The sequence below is a fragment of the Choloepus didactylus genome, chromosome 3, assembly GCF_015220235.1.
Source record: "Choloepus didactylus isolate mChoDid1 chromosome 3, mChoDid1.pri, whole genome shotgun sequence".
Lineage (NCBI taxonomy): Eukaryota > Metazoa > Chordata > Mammalia > Pilosa > Megalonychidae > Choloepus > Choloepus didactylus.
In genome coordinates this window covers 40,778,021-40,791,719 of record NC_051309.1, presented here as the reverse complement: position 1 = coordinate 40,791,719, position 13,699 = coordinate 40,778,021, and positions in this window count along the sequence as shown.

Genomic DNA, 13,699 nt, shown 5'->3' with positions numbered 1-13,699 from the left:
AGCAAGGAAAGAATTGTGGATTATAGAATTTCAGAGTCACAAGGACCCTTAGAGAGCATCCATCACTGTCAATATATAGACAAAAGAACTGTGGTCTAAAGAGGGGCGTGCCGTGGGTCAAGGTCACTCACAAACCCACAGCAGAGCCAGGTGAGAGCCTGGACCTCTGACTTCCAGTGCAGGGCTCCCTCTGATGCACCATTTTGCCTGAGGGGAATAGCATTCTCCAAATGCTAGAGTTCCCAATAGCATGTGATGGTTCCAAAGAGGCATAATTGTAGAACAACTGACAGAGAGAAAGGGGCAGGAGATCTCTTCGGTTTTGGCCATCTGTTCCCTCTATTGGCCTATTCATGATGGGGGAGAGTTGAATGGATCTGAAGGAGGGGAAGAGAGCAGAAGAAGGGAGACCAGAAGGTCAGGAGAACGTAGCGTGGTGATTGAGAATGTAAGCTATGGAACCAAATTGCATGGGTTGAAATCCCAGCTCTCACACTTGCTAGCTATGTTGCTTAGCCTTGGATTATTTATCTGTAAAATGAGGATAATAATGGTATCTACTCAAAAGGTGGGGATTAAATGAATTATTCATGGAAAGCACTTAGAATATTTCACAGAAAGAACATATTAGCCATTTTTGTTATTACCATGCATAGAAACATCAGGAATGACAAAGAGAGAGCCACCATCTCCCAGGCCTGGGCTGAACATAAAACATCCTCCCTATTTCTAATAGTGTTGCTAGGAGGCAATATAGTGCAATGAAAAGGGCCTGAGTTTCAAAGACTGTACTCATTAGCGTAAGACTGAGCTGCTATAATCAAGAAACCCCAAAATACAACAGCTTAAAGGAAAGAAAAGTATTTCTCTTACACACAGCAATCCTGATATGAGCTATGTAGATCAGTCAAGCAGGTCTAGTTCTTTGTAGTCATTCAGGGACCTGGTTCTTTCCAAGCTATTCCTCTCCCATCTCTTTCAGAACCTTCATCATCTGCATTGTCAAACTGAGTTATCACCACAGCTAGCTTTTAGCTGCCAAGTTGGATGGAGAGGCATTGAGATAGCATAACCATGGTCTTAGGACCCAACCATGAAAGTGACACCATCTTTCTGCTCACATTTAACTCGCAAGAACTTGCTACAAGGAAGGGTGGGAATGGAGTCTAGCTGGGCAGCCATGAAGCCAGAAAAGAAGGGAAAGCAGACTTATGCTTAAATCCAATTCTCTCAGTTACTAATTGTGCTTAGGAGCAAGTGTAGTAACCTCTTTCCTCACCTTTTTGCTCATTCATTCAACCAATTTTGTGTTGTTGGGTACATTTTCATTCAACAAATACTTCCTGAGCACCTGCTATGTGCCAGGCACTGTTCTAGGTCCTGGGATTACAGTTGTGAACAAGAGAGACAAAGCCTCTGCCCCGTAAGGCAGATGCTCCATGAGGCTAATGAAGCTTCAGTTTGAGGGCTGTGCACTCAGGGGCCTCCCAAGGACCTTTACTTCTCATTCTAAATCTGTAATTATTTATATCTAATTATATATTCTTAATTGTTTTTCTTAAAAAGGGCCCTCAGATTTACATGTATTTCAAGTCTCACAAAACTTGGATCTGCCCCTATTGCTAATGTGAGGCTGACATCCTAATTGGGGAGAAAGAAGCTAAACAAGAAAACAAATAAATATGTACTATATCAGGTGGTGGTAGTGCTATGATTTAAAAAATAAAAGCTGGGCAAAGGGAGAAAGAATGATGAGTGATGGGGCAATATTTTATTTAATGTGGTTTGAGACCCTTTATGAAGAGGTTCCCATTGAGTGGAGATTTGAACCACGACAGTTGTTTCCACATTTTACTACCATAAAGACTATTGTGTATTTGTGATTGTTTTTTGGAATTCATTTCTGGTGGTAGAATTAATGAGTCAGAAGGACAAAAGTTTGTAAGGCTCAAGTCCTATCTTTTTGTTGAGATTTCTAATTAGGACTGCAAAAGAAGCAATGAGAAAAACCTAGCTTTTGAGGCATTTTAAATATCATTTCTTCAAAGTTTAAAGATGCTTAAGACTTTGAAGGGTTACTTATATCTGAGCTTTCTGATCTTCTCCATGTCCTTGGTCTTAACTAGCCTTTTCTTACCACCTGCTCCCAAACACCTCCCCACAATTCATTATCCAGGAAATATTTAAGTCACAGAATTTTAGTTCTAGAAGGTGTGTTGCTGATGATGAATCTCATTTATAAATGAGGAAACTGAGTCCCAAAGATACTACCTGACTTGCCCTGAGTCTCAGAGTGAGTAATTTCACAGCAGAACCAAGATATAACCCCAATCTCTGGATTTCGGTCTCTGCAGTCAAAATCAATGACAACTGAAATGTGCATACAGTGTTATGTGATGACAGAGCTTAGGGCAGAATTTGAAAAATGTGCCAGATCGGTAGGTGACATTTCAGTGTTAGTGATGGATGCTATTTCGGTAGCAGAGGAAGATCAAATGTGGGTCCCCTAGGAAAGGGAGACAGTGTGGAGCAGTGTGGGGTGGTGATAGGGCCTATAGACAGGGAGGGCAGACTGCAGAAGAATAGCAGCTGAATCCCAGGAACTGGGGACAGAGTCACATGAGACCACCCAAAGGGATCAGGATGCTTTGGGCAAAACCACAGGAGAGAGGGCCCAGCTGGAGGCCTCTGCAGGGACCATGGCCCAGCCAGCTTTCATCATCTGCCAGGCCACTGCTGGGAGGCCAGCTGCCCAGCCCAGGGGTCTTAGGCCACCCAGCCATGTGAGAACTGTCCTATTCCCTTTCCTTTACTTTTCCTGGGCTTTATTCCAGACATGGAGGGAACAGCAGCTAGCAAGGGGGAGGCGGTGAGCAGAGGGAGAGGAGAGGAAAAGGACTATGCTCCCTTTTCCAGGGCAGCCTTCCAGAATGAGGCAGGTCTGAGCAGAGGGAGGCAGAAAATTAAGGCTAAATTGGTTTCAGAGTTTTAACCATTATTTGGGACTGGAATGCTAAGATTTGAGCTTAGGCTGCTTTTTTTTGAAAATTTTGGTGTCTGAAAGTGACAGTGAGATCACTGGCCTACACAAGTTGTCACTGGAGGTAGAAAATTCTGCCTCTACCACAGAAAGTTTAAAGAAATAATGAGTGAGAGAGAGGCAGAAGAAGGGAAGAAGGGAGGGGAGCAGGCAGGGAGAAGGTAGGAGAGAGAAGGAAGTGCAGTTGCATTTTGCTCACAATCCCTATGTCATGCTTTTTCAATGCACCAGTTACACATGATTTCAATTGCACAGACTCTCTGGCTGTGCCACACGTAAGCAGTGTGGCTTCTTCAATAACCACCCTTCCCTAACAGGGCCCACTTTTATTCTACTCTCCTTCACTTAGACACAGTTAAAATTAATTCCTGGACTTCCTTTTAAGGTTACTCTTCCTAATTGAATGCTTTAAAGTTTATATTCTATAACCCGTTTACTCATTTGTGCCCCAATAATAAATATTATATAGCTAATATTACTCTGAAATCAACAAAAGTGCAAAATTACAATCATCAGTTGTCTCCAAATGTCTCTAAATTATAAAGTCCTATATAGTGTTTTTCCTATTCTATGAGGCCTTCCTCATCACCCTCACTGAAAGCCTATACATATCAAGTTCAGTCAGTTATGCATTCATTCATCCACTCATCCATTCATCATTTATTGGATTAGGTACCATCCATGTGACATATGCCATTCACCCCATGGGGTGATTGGTAACTTAATAATACGCCGTCTCTGCCCCAAGGCAACCACCATCTCCTCTTTCATGAGTAGGTAGATATTAAATTGATTTGATAACAAGTGATAAGGATGATATTGGCATTATATACAAGAGGCGTGGGAGCACACAGAAGGGGGTAATTAACTCTATTTGGTGATGGGTCAGATCAGCAGCACCAAAGACAACACCATTGAGGCTGGAAGCATCTGCAGGACTTTCCCAGGCAGCTGAGGGGGGAAGGAGGCAGGCACAGGGGATACCTTGTACAAAGGCACTGCGTTAGCCAGTTATGTTGTGATAATAAAATATAATTCTGAAATCTCAGTAGCTCAATACAACAAGGGTTTAAATCTCACTCAAATTACATGTCCAGTGCAGGTCAGGTCATTGGAGGGGGTGTGTAGGAAGAGTAGAGGGCAGAGCTCTGCTCCACTCGGTCACTCGGGGACCCAAGCTAATGGTGGCTGTACACTCTTGCAAATGTACTGCCCAGAACACGTGGCTTCCAAGCTGACACTGCAGGAAACCAAAAAGCTAGAAGGTAACACACTGGCTTTTAAATGCTTCAGCTTGGAGGTGATACACATCACTTCTATTCACAGTCAACTGGCCAGAACCAATCACATGCCTCATGGGGCTGTGTAAGGTCCAGGAACTCATGGCTATTCCATAATTAGTAGACATCACCTCTACAAGCACAAAGGCATAAAACAGTGCCTGGGTTTAGGAAACCATGAATAGTTCAAAATGATTGGAGAATATAGTACAGATGGTGTCAAAAGATAAGTTAGTAAAGGTAGGGGCAAGATGGCGAAGGTCTTTGTGTCATGCATAGGTGTGTGGAGCTTTTAAAAGAGTTTTGAACTTGGTTATCATGGTCATTTTTGTGTTTTAAATACATATCTTATTCAGTAACATGGTGTTCTAGCTTGCTAATGCTTCCGGAATGCAAAACACCAGAGATGGATTGGCTTTTATAAAGGGGGTTTATTTGGTTACACAGTTACAGTCTTAAGGCCATAAAGTGTCCAAGGTAACACATCAGCAATCGGGTACCTTCACTGGAGGTTGGCCAATGGTGTCTGGAAAACCTCTGTTAGCTGGGAAGGCATGTGGCTGGTATCTGCTCCAAAGTTCTGGTTTCAAAATGGCTTTCTCCCAGGATGTTCCTCTCTAGGCTGCAGTTCCTCAAAAATGTCACTCTTAGGTGCTCTTGGGGAATTTGTCCTCTCTTAGCTTCTTCAGAGCACAAGTCTGCTTTCAAAGGCCGTCTCCAGAATGTCTCTGTAAGCTGAAGCGCCTCTCAATTCCAGTGCATTCTTCAAAGTGTCCCTCTTGGCTGTAGCTCCTCTTCAAAATGTCACTCACAGCTGCACGGAGTTCCCTCTGCCCCTCAGCTCATTTATATGGCTCCACTGATCAAGGCCCACACTGAATGGGTGGGGCCACGCCTCCATGGAAATATCTCATCAGAGTTATCACCTACTGTTGGGTGGGGCATATTTCCATGTAAATCTAATCAGCACCAAAACGTCTGCCTCACAATACTGCATCAAAGAATATGGCTTTTTCTGGGGGACATAATACATTCAAACCAGCACACATGGAGAATGAGATGAAAGAGATTGAAACAGATGGAAAGATCAATTTGATTCCCACAATTGTCCAGGTTGAAGGTGACAATAGAACTAAATTCAGGTCATTGGGGATGAAAAAGAGAAATGTTAGAGATAGTCAGTAGAATTTTATGACTAGATATGGAAGAGGGAGAAGACTAAGGTGACTTACAGATTTCTGCTTTGGATAGAAAAATCCAAAATCATGACAGGGAAATGTCACAACAAGAATGACATTTGATGAGGGCCTTGGAGAATAAGTAGAAATCTTTTCTTCTAGTTGCTGATAAACTCCTGGAGGCCAAGTCTACCTATCTGTGCAAGCATTTGGCAAATAATTATTGAGCCTTTGCTTTGTGCCAGGCTCTGTGCTAGGCACTGAAGATGTAATGGTGAGAAAAACAGGTGCAATCCCTAGTTTCATACAATATATATAATCTAGTAGAGAGACAGAGATGTCAATCAAATAATCACCCAGAAAAATGTATAATTGCTACTCTGATGAGTGATATGAAAATAAATTTCCACATGTTAAGAGAACATATTGCAAAAAAAATGTTCTAGCCTGAAGGCTGTGCAAGGTTTCTTGAGGAAGTAATATGTGAGCTAAGATCTAAAGTATACAAATTAATTTTAGGTTAAGAGAGGAAGGGAGAAGAAACAGCTCTGAAGGGGAGGTAAGGTTTGTGCTGATTTGAGGATCTGAAAGACAGCCAGTGTCACCACGGTACAGAAAGTGGGGAGAAGTTGAGACTGGGGAGCAGGTAGGATGCTGGATCTCATGGGATCTCCATCCCACAAGCAGTGGATAGAATGAAAAGCCAGGGATGGGAGGTGATGAGATCCGATCTGTATCTTTAAAAAATCATGGTGGTGAGACTGGATAGAGAAATCAAGAATGGAAGCAAATAGAACAATTAAGAAACCATCACACTGGTGCAGCCCCCACTGGTCCAGAGAAGACGGTAGCTTAAACCAAGGTGGTAGTAGTGGCAAGGGGATAGAATGGCTGAATTGGAGAAGTATTCCTCCAGGATCTCAACGAAGAAATAAATGAAGAGGTGAATGAAATCAATAGTCTGTGTCTGCAGCTGACCCATGTTTTGCCCTATCTTGAGTTTCTAAAACTCTGTCTTTCTGAAAAGTTACAGTACCACAGTACAAAACATCTTGTCATCTGATCATGAAGACTCAGTCTATGAAGAAGAGGAAATAAAACGGTGTTCTGGGGAGATGGTAAGATTCTCTCCAGTTGAGGAGAGGGGGCCCCAGAGATAAGAGAATAAGAGGTTGGACTCTCGAAGATAGTCACAGATCATGGGGAATCCAATGCAAGAACCTGTCTGAAGAAAGGGGTCCCTGCAGCACCTGCCAGCCAGAAAGCGTCCCTCATCTGGTTTCCTCTAAGGAGAAAGACTCACCGGAAGTGTGTTCAGCAGGAACAGGAAGTACAATGGAGTTCTCCCAAGGTACCTTGCGTTATCACTTAGAAAGCGCGTAGGCTTCTGAAGTCAGATTGTCATCCTGCGCTGTGCTGAAACTCTGGCCACAAGGAATGAGGATGTAGTCCAAATTGTGGCCTTTGCATTAAATGTGAGGGTGTGTCCCTTCCCAGTGGCACGGCACACACCTACAGTTCTCCTGAGCACCAGACTTCCTCCTCCCAAAGAAGGACAAAGCAGTGGCCCTTGGTGCCGAGAAACTTGGTGCACTTTTACAACTTGGGATTTGTTGAATTCAACTGTTCACTCAGTTGGGTACCTATCAGCTCTAAGATGCCGCACTGGGTGGGCCTTGTGTTCATATTCCTTCTCATCATGCCAAGGAAGGACAGAGCTCACAGGAATGACAGGCCAACTCTCTTGGTATACCCAAAGGGTCTTACAGCCAACAGAAGCTAAAAAATATTGGGATTTGCTTTGAATCTTAACATTGTGCAATTGTTCCACAGATGATGGAATGAACTTTCTGGGTTTAATTTAAAATCAATAATATGTTATCATCTTAATTAACAACAAAAGTTATTTATGAAGTGATACATGCAACACGGCTCAGTTTTTGTTTAATTTGTTTAATAATGAGGTCACATTCACATTTAGCAAATGGCAGGAACTAACACCCACTCCCACCCCACCCATTAAAATCTTCCTGTTATTTCTGGGCGATCCCAAAAGGGATATCGGTCTGCCCATGGGGACCAGACAGAGTTTTCCTTTTTTGTGTTTTTTTTCTCCCTGCAGAAAGTCATTATTGTTGTTCTCCAGCTAGACTGTGAAGAAGCCGTCCTGTCATGAGGGCTGGCTGTGCCCTTCAAGAAAGCAGGTGGCCTTTCGCCACTGCATGGTTCCTGGTTCTCCTGGGCTGCCACTGCTCCATGTCAAGGCTTCCAGGAGGAGTGGGGAGACTGTCTTCTCCCCAATTCTGCTGCATCTTGTCATTTGGGTCCTGAAGCAAGATTCCGTGTGTCTAGAGTCTCACAAAGTCGTTCATAAAAACAGTTCCTGCCTTTACCCCTCTCCTTGGAGAAAACGCAAACCTGGTTCCACGGGGGGTCAAGGACAAAGGCCATGGCATCCCTCTATCTTCTTGCCATCTTCTTGCTCTCATTCCCTACCCATCCCCATTCTGTGCCCCCCCCCCCCCCGCAGTCACAGTGTCCACAGCTCCTTTACTCCTCTACCCCTCTCACCAGCAGCATCAGAACCTCATCCCTGACTGCTCCTCTTCCCCCCAACCCCTGGCCCCCACACACACGCAAATGAAAAATTAACATATCAATAGAAAAAGAGTTCAAAGATCAAGTCACACATCAAGGTTGTATAAACGGCCACCCGGCCACCCCTACCGGGTGAGTGTATGAAGTGTATGAATGTTTCTTACTTTTGTCTGCCGCTATCCACTTGCTCTGTTTTTTGGTTGTTGCTGTCATTTTGCCTAAGATAAATATTTTGTTTTGAAATGCTCTGCTTAAAAAACAACAACAAACAAACAAACAAAAACCTTAGATTTTAACGTTTGGCTAATCACTTGGAAGCCTTCCAATTTATGTTGGTCTTCCCCTAAATTGCATTCAACCATTCCGGGACTGTTCTTGGTGTATTCGCTTGCTTTAGTCTCAACCTAACGGGGAAGCTGGTCCAGACTAACCAACGTCTGCGAGCATTTCGGCGGGCTCCGCGCTGGGCCAAGTATTCCGCCTGCGCCGTGTCACACAGTCCCTCCCAGAACGCGGGGCATGCCCTGTAATCCCCGCGTCATAACCAGGAACTAGCGACTTAGAGCGGATATGAACTACAACGCAGCGCACACACGATCGATGCCAGATGAGCCGTGTGGAGACCCAAGTTCAGCAGAAACCAAGAGACCTGAAACCCTTCCTGCGGGGGAAGGGGCGTGGGGTTGGGGATCTGCTTGGGCTTCCTCAGACACCTCTTCTATGGATTCCCCTCTTTCTCAACACAAACTTCTGTCCTGGAGGTAACAGAGAAGGGCTTGGCCTCTTGACGGAACCGCGCCCACCCCACCCTGGGCCTCTTGCAGAAAGCCAGGAAACCCAGCCAGCCCCGTTCAAAGCGGCTGTGGTCCTGCCACGCCCGCCCCACCCAACCTCCTGTAAGAGCTTAGGTCAACAGGCACAGAAAATCAGACAGGCCATCCCGGGATAGGGAAAGGAAAGAAAAAGAAAAGAAAAAAGAAAAAAAAAAAAAAAACAAAGAAAGAAAAAACAAACAAGCAAACAAAAAAACCAGCATCTGCTGTCTAATTGCCATTCTAAATAGCTAGAGGGTTCCAAGGGCAGTAATGAATTAAATAAGCTCATTTTTTCCCTCTGAAGGGTGGAGTACAGGCTCCAGCCCTCCACCCAAGCCACACCCTAGTTACAGCTATTTTTAAAATCTAAATGCCAAATGAAACCTGCCAGGCAGAAATTGAGGGCTGGATGAAGGCAAAGGCTCAATTTGCCCAGTGATTCCGTGGGGCAGACACAACCCCAGGGCGCAGCGCAGTGGGGGAGAGCGGGCGCCGGGAGAGGGGTTGGGGGGCTGCGGGGGAACCAGCCACGCTTCCCGGCAGTACAGCTTCTCTGACATTCCACAGCCCGTGACTGGACTTGGACCAGGCGAGGCGGGGCGGTTGGGGTGGGGCCCTGGGTGGGGTGCAGTGGTTCAGAAGCAGAGTTGGGGTAAACTCTGATTTTTCTCTCATTCCCGCTGTGACTTTATGCCTGTTTTTAACCCTTTGGAATCTCTGCTTCCTTATTTGTGAAAAGCTGGCAGTGATTGAACTAACCGGATGGGATTTTGAGAACACTGAATACATAGTAATTGCAGCATTGAAACGGCAGCTGTTACCATGTTACTATGGACTTTGTCCCCAGACACAGAAGTGACTACGTGTTGGTCACCAGCTGTGCCCATAACGTGTAGGGGAAACAGAGGCCCATCCTGGAAGGCTTAGGGGGCTTGGAGACAGATCAGGCCCCCCATTTCCTGCCCCTGATGTGCCATGGCAGATTGGAAGGCTGGTTTGAGCTAGAGGGCATCTGAAAGAGGTCCTTGATAAATCTGATTAGCATCCTGCTGCCACTGCTGCCCCAGTCCCTGGTCTGCTAATGAGCTAGCGATCCTTCTCCGAACCTGCAAACTGCCAGGAAATAGTTTCTCCCAAAAAAGAAAGTACTCCTCCCATTCCCTGTTGAAACCCTCCCCTTCAATCTGGGCACAGCCCCATCTCCCCTTCTCCAGGGAAACTTTCCTGACCGCCCCGGACCACAGTGGAGTTCTTTCTTTTAGAACAGTGCAGTCCTATAGAAATATAATGCTAGCCACATATGTCATTTTAGGTTTTCTAGTAGCTAGATGAATAATAGTAAACATACAGGTGAAATTAATTTTAATAATGTATTTTCTTTAAGCCAATATATTAAAAATAGTATCACTTCAACACGTACTCAATATAAAAATTATAAATGACAAATTTTACATTTGTTTTGGTGCTAAGTCTTCAAAACCTGGTGTGCATGTTATATTTACAGCACATCTCAATTCAGACTAGACACATTTCAAGGGCTCAGCAGGCCCTGTGGCTAGTGACCACCACATTGGACAGCACAGTTTTAGGGCATTTAGTCATTTTGCCCTTGACATATCTGGGGGTTTCCAGCTTGACTCTGATGGCCCTAGCTCTGGAGTTCAGGCGTGTAGGGCTGTTTGGAGAGGTGGTAGGAGCAGCGTTCTATTCGCTAGCCGGACTGCAGAGCCTGGCGGGAGGGAATGTGATCTGAGAGATGGGGACTGTGCTTCTCTCCTGGCTTCTCCTACCTGGTGCCGCAGTGGTTTGGGCATTAATCTTGAAGTGGTGATAGGTGATGAATAAAACATAAAAACCCATGTCTGTCCCTCACCTCCCACCCCAAAGATCGGTAGGACATTGGGTCTAAAACAGCACTGCCTTGAGATCCCCCTACCAGAGGAGATGATTTCTTCAGCTCCGTCCAAGCTCTGACAGCCTACATACAGTGAAACTTTCAATTGGGTCCAGGCTCTTATCGTTAAGGAACAGGAGGAGCCTCCTGGGGAAGGGATCTGATGAAGGGAAAAAGGAAAGAAAAAAGAATGAAAGGAGAGAATCTTCAGACCACCAGCTGTAGGAATATTGGCAGACTTTTCATGTAGTCTCAGGGAACTGGAAAAGCTTCTTTGGCTTTCAAAGTGTCTGCAAAATTTTAGGGTTTGTGGCCTTTGAAGGATCAGTAAGGCTCTGCAGATGAGAAATAATTTCCAAACACATATGAAAAAATATTTTCTTTTGGTGCTCTGAGAACCTGAGCTCATTTAGGTTTGCTCCTACCAGCGAACAGAGGGAAGCACTCCCTGACTGGTGAGGTGCTTGCCGTAGCAGCCAAACTCACCCCCGCTAAACCACGGGACTGTGATTCCTGCCTTGTGCAGAGAATTCTGGAACCTTCTGGCAAACCCTAGAAGACGCCAAGATGTGATTTTGTGGCTGGTGCTTGCCAGTTCTTAAGCTACAGAGTGATCCAGAGTTTCATAGATGGCCCCACCCTTCTGGGGCAGCTGGCGCCATTTCCAGCTCAGCCCTGGAGCCTTCCCAAGCCTAGAATTGGCCTAGCTTTCCCAGGCATTCTCTCTTCTCTGTTGAATGTCCATAATGTGTAAACCACCAGGCTAATTCCTGTGAGATTTTGGAACCTTGGTGGTAAGAGAAATCACCTCCACTCTAAAGGAATTTACAGGACAGCCTGAATTGCCCTGAATTTTCTGGCCATCCTGGCTTAAGTGCAGGCCCACCCTCAGGGAGGCACTGGTTGCCATGGAATCGAGCTGGTGGGCAAAGTAGGCCTCCCTCATTTTATCTGGACTACTCTTATGCTCATCCAAAAGATACCACAAGGACACTCTGTCCCAGAAAGTACAATTTCCAGAGAAATCCCTTCAACACAGTCCCTTGAAAAATAACTTGCTTTCTATTTACCATCATATAATTGCAAAAAATAAAATGCTGAGAAAATGAAGTTATTCTGATAATTGGTCTTTTCTGGTTAACAGGAAACTTTAAAAAAAACTTTTTCAAACCAGTGATGTTGAAAATCTTTGTCTCATGGACCAGTGCCTAGACCTCTTTTTAATCATTCAGGACCCTGCTGTGCTGCTGAGCGCTATAAATCCACATGGCATAGACTGTAGCCGTAGAATGCATAAGCCACTGAGTCAAACCCGATCCAGGCCTGTTGCTGCATGCTGGCGTTCTGTTTCTGTTTGTTTTTGACCAGATGCTTTATACGGGCTCATTTTGTTGTAGTATGTCCCCTTTGACTAAAATTTAAGCATAAAAAAATCAATTTGTGGGCTCAAATTCACTGGGTTCCACTTGGGGTTGTACATATTTGGAGCAAAATGTTTCTGGCTCACATTTAGCGCCTGACCACGTTTTGACTATTGAATGACTTTAGCATTCAGTTGGCAAGAGCATTTCCATTTGGCTCCTTGTGAAGTCATAGAAATTCTAATTATTTCTGTTGTGCATGATTGCCTGGCTTATTTGTAAGCCATCCATTGGGGTTGAGCTGTTCTTGAGATTGGAGCCACCTGTATTATCACAGTTATGAAATGCTTATTTTCTTAGATCAGTCTAAGCTGATAAGACACTTTTTAGTCATTAAAAATCATGTAAGTCAAGATAGTTTAGATAGGGGATGCTTTCTCTGATGGGCAACATCAGATGAGTCAATGGCCTCTGCCTTGATTGGGTGTGACCATCACATGCTCCTTTGAGAAGGAGTGCAGCATCATTAGAGAAATTTGCTGCCATCCAACTTTGTTTCATCTGGCTCACATCCCAGCTGGAAAGTGCAGCCTCAAGGAACCTGGAAAGGCAAGGCCACCTCAGCAAGGCAGAAGGATAAGTGCTGAGTTTTCAGGCCTCAGGGTCTATTTTGTAACCCTGCTAGGCACAAGAAGCCAAGAAAATTTTCCCTATTATTGAGGGAGGGTCCAACGGGTTCATGGATTTAAACCAAAGCAAAAATCTATGCAAAGGATAACTTGGCAATGCCTATCCAAAATGGAAGTTGCACTTCTGCTCATTTGGCAAATATTTGAGCACCTCTTAGCTCCAGATGCTGTTCCATGCATGGAGGATTTAACAGTGAAGACAAACCTAGCCCTCGCAGATTTTGCTTTCTTGTGGTAGAGACAAATAGATATGCAAATGAACATGTAATATGCTGTCAGGGAGCAGTAAGTATCACGGACTAAAAAAAGCAGGGGAGGGGATAGAGGAAAGGAGCAGATAGGGTGGTAGGGGTTAGCATGTTAGATTAGTGGTCAGGGCCAGCCTCTCTGAGAAATAACATTTGAGCTGAGCCCCGAATGAAGTGATATAACAAACCAAGTGACTGTCTGGGAGACAAGCTTCCAAAGCTGTGGGAGCAACAAGTGCAAATGCCCTGAGAAGGCAATGTGCTGAACATCAGAAGAAGAGCCAAGAGGCCAGGGTGTACAGGGATGAGTAAGCTAGGAGAAGAGGGGTAGGAAACCTGGTCAGAGAGAAGAGGGGCAGGGATATCCTAGAGCCTTTCAGCAGAGATTGAAAACTATCCCCTAGTATCCATTCTCCCCACCATCTTTGCTGGTCTCGTGGATGCTCAGCTAGAGACCACATCTCCTGGTCTTTTGTGTAATTGATGTGGTTACATCATTAAGTTCTTGCCAATGGGATATGAATGGAAATGATTTCTGAACTTCTTGGTTCTGTTTTTGTAAGATGAGTGGTCAGTGTTCCCCTCACCCCTTTCCC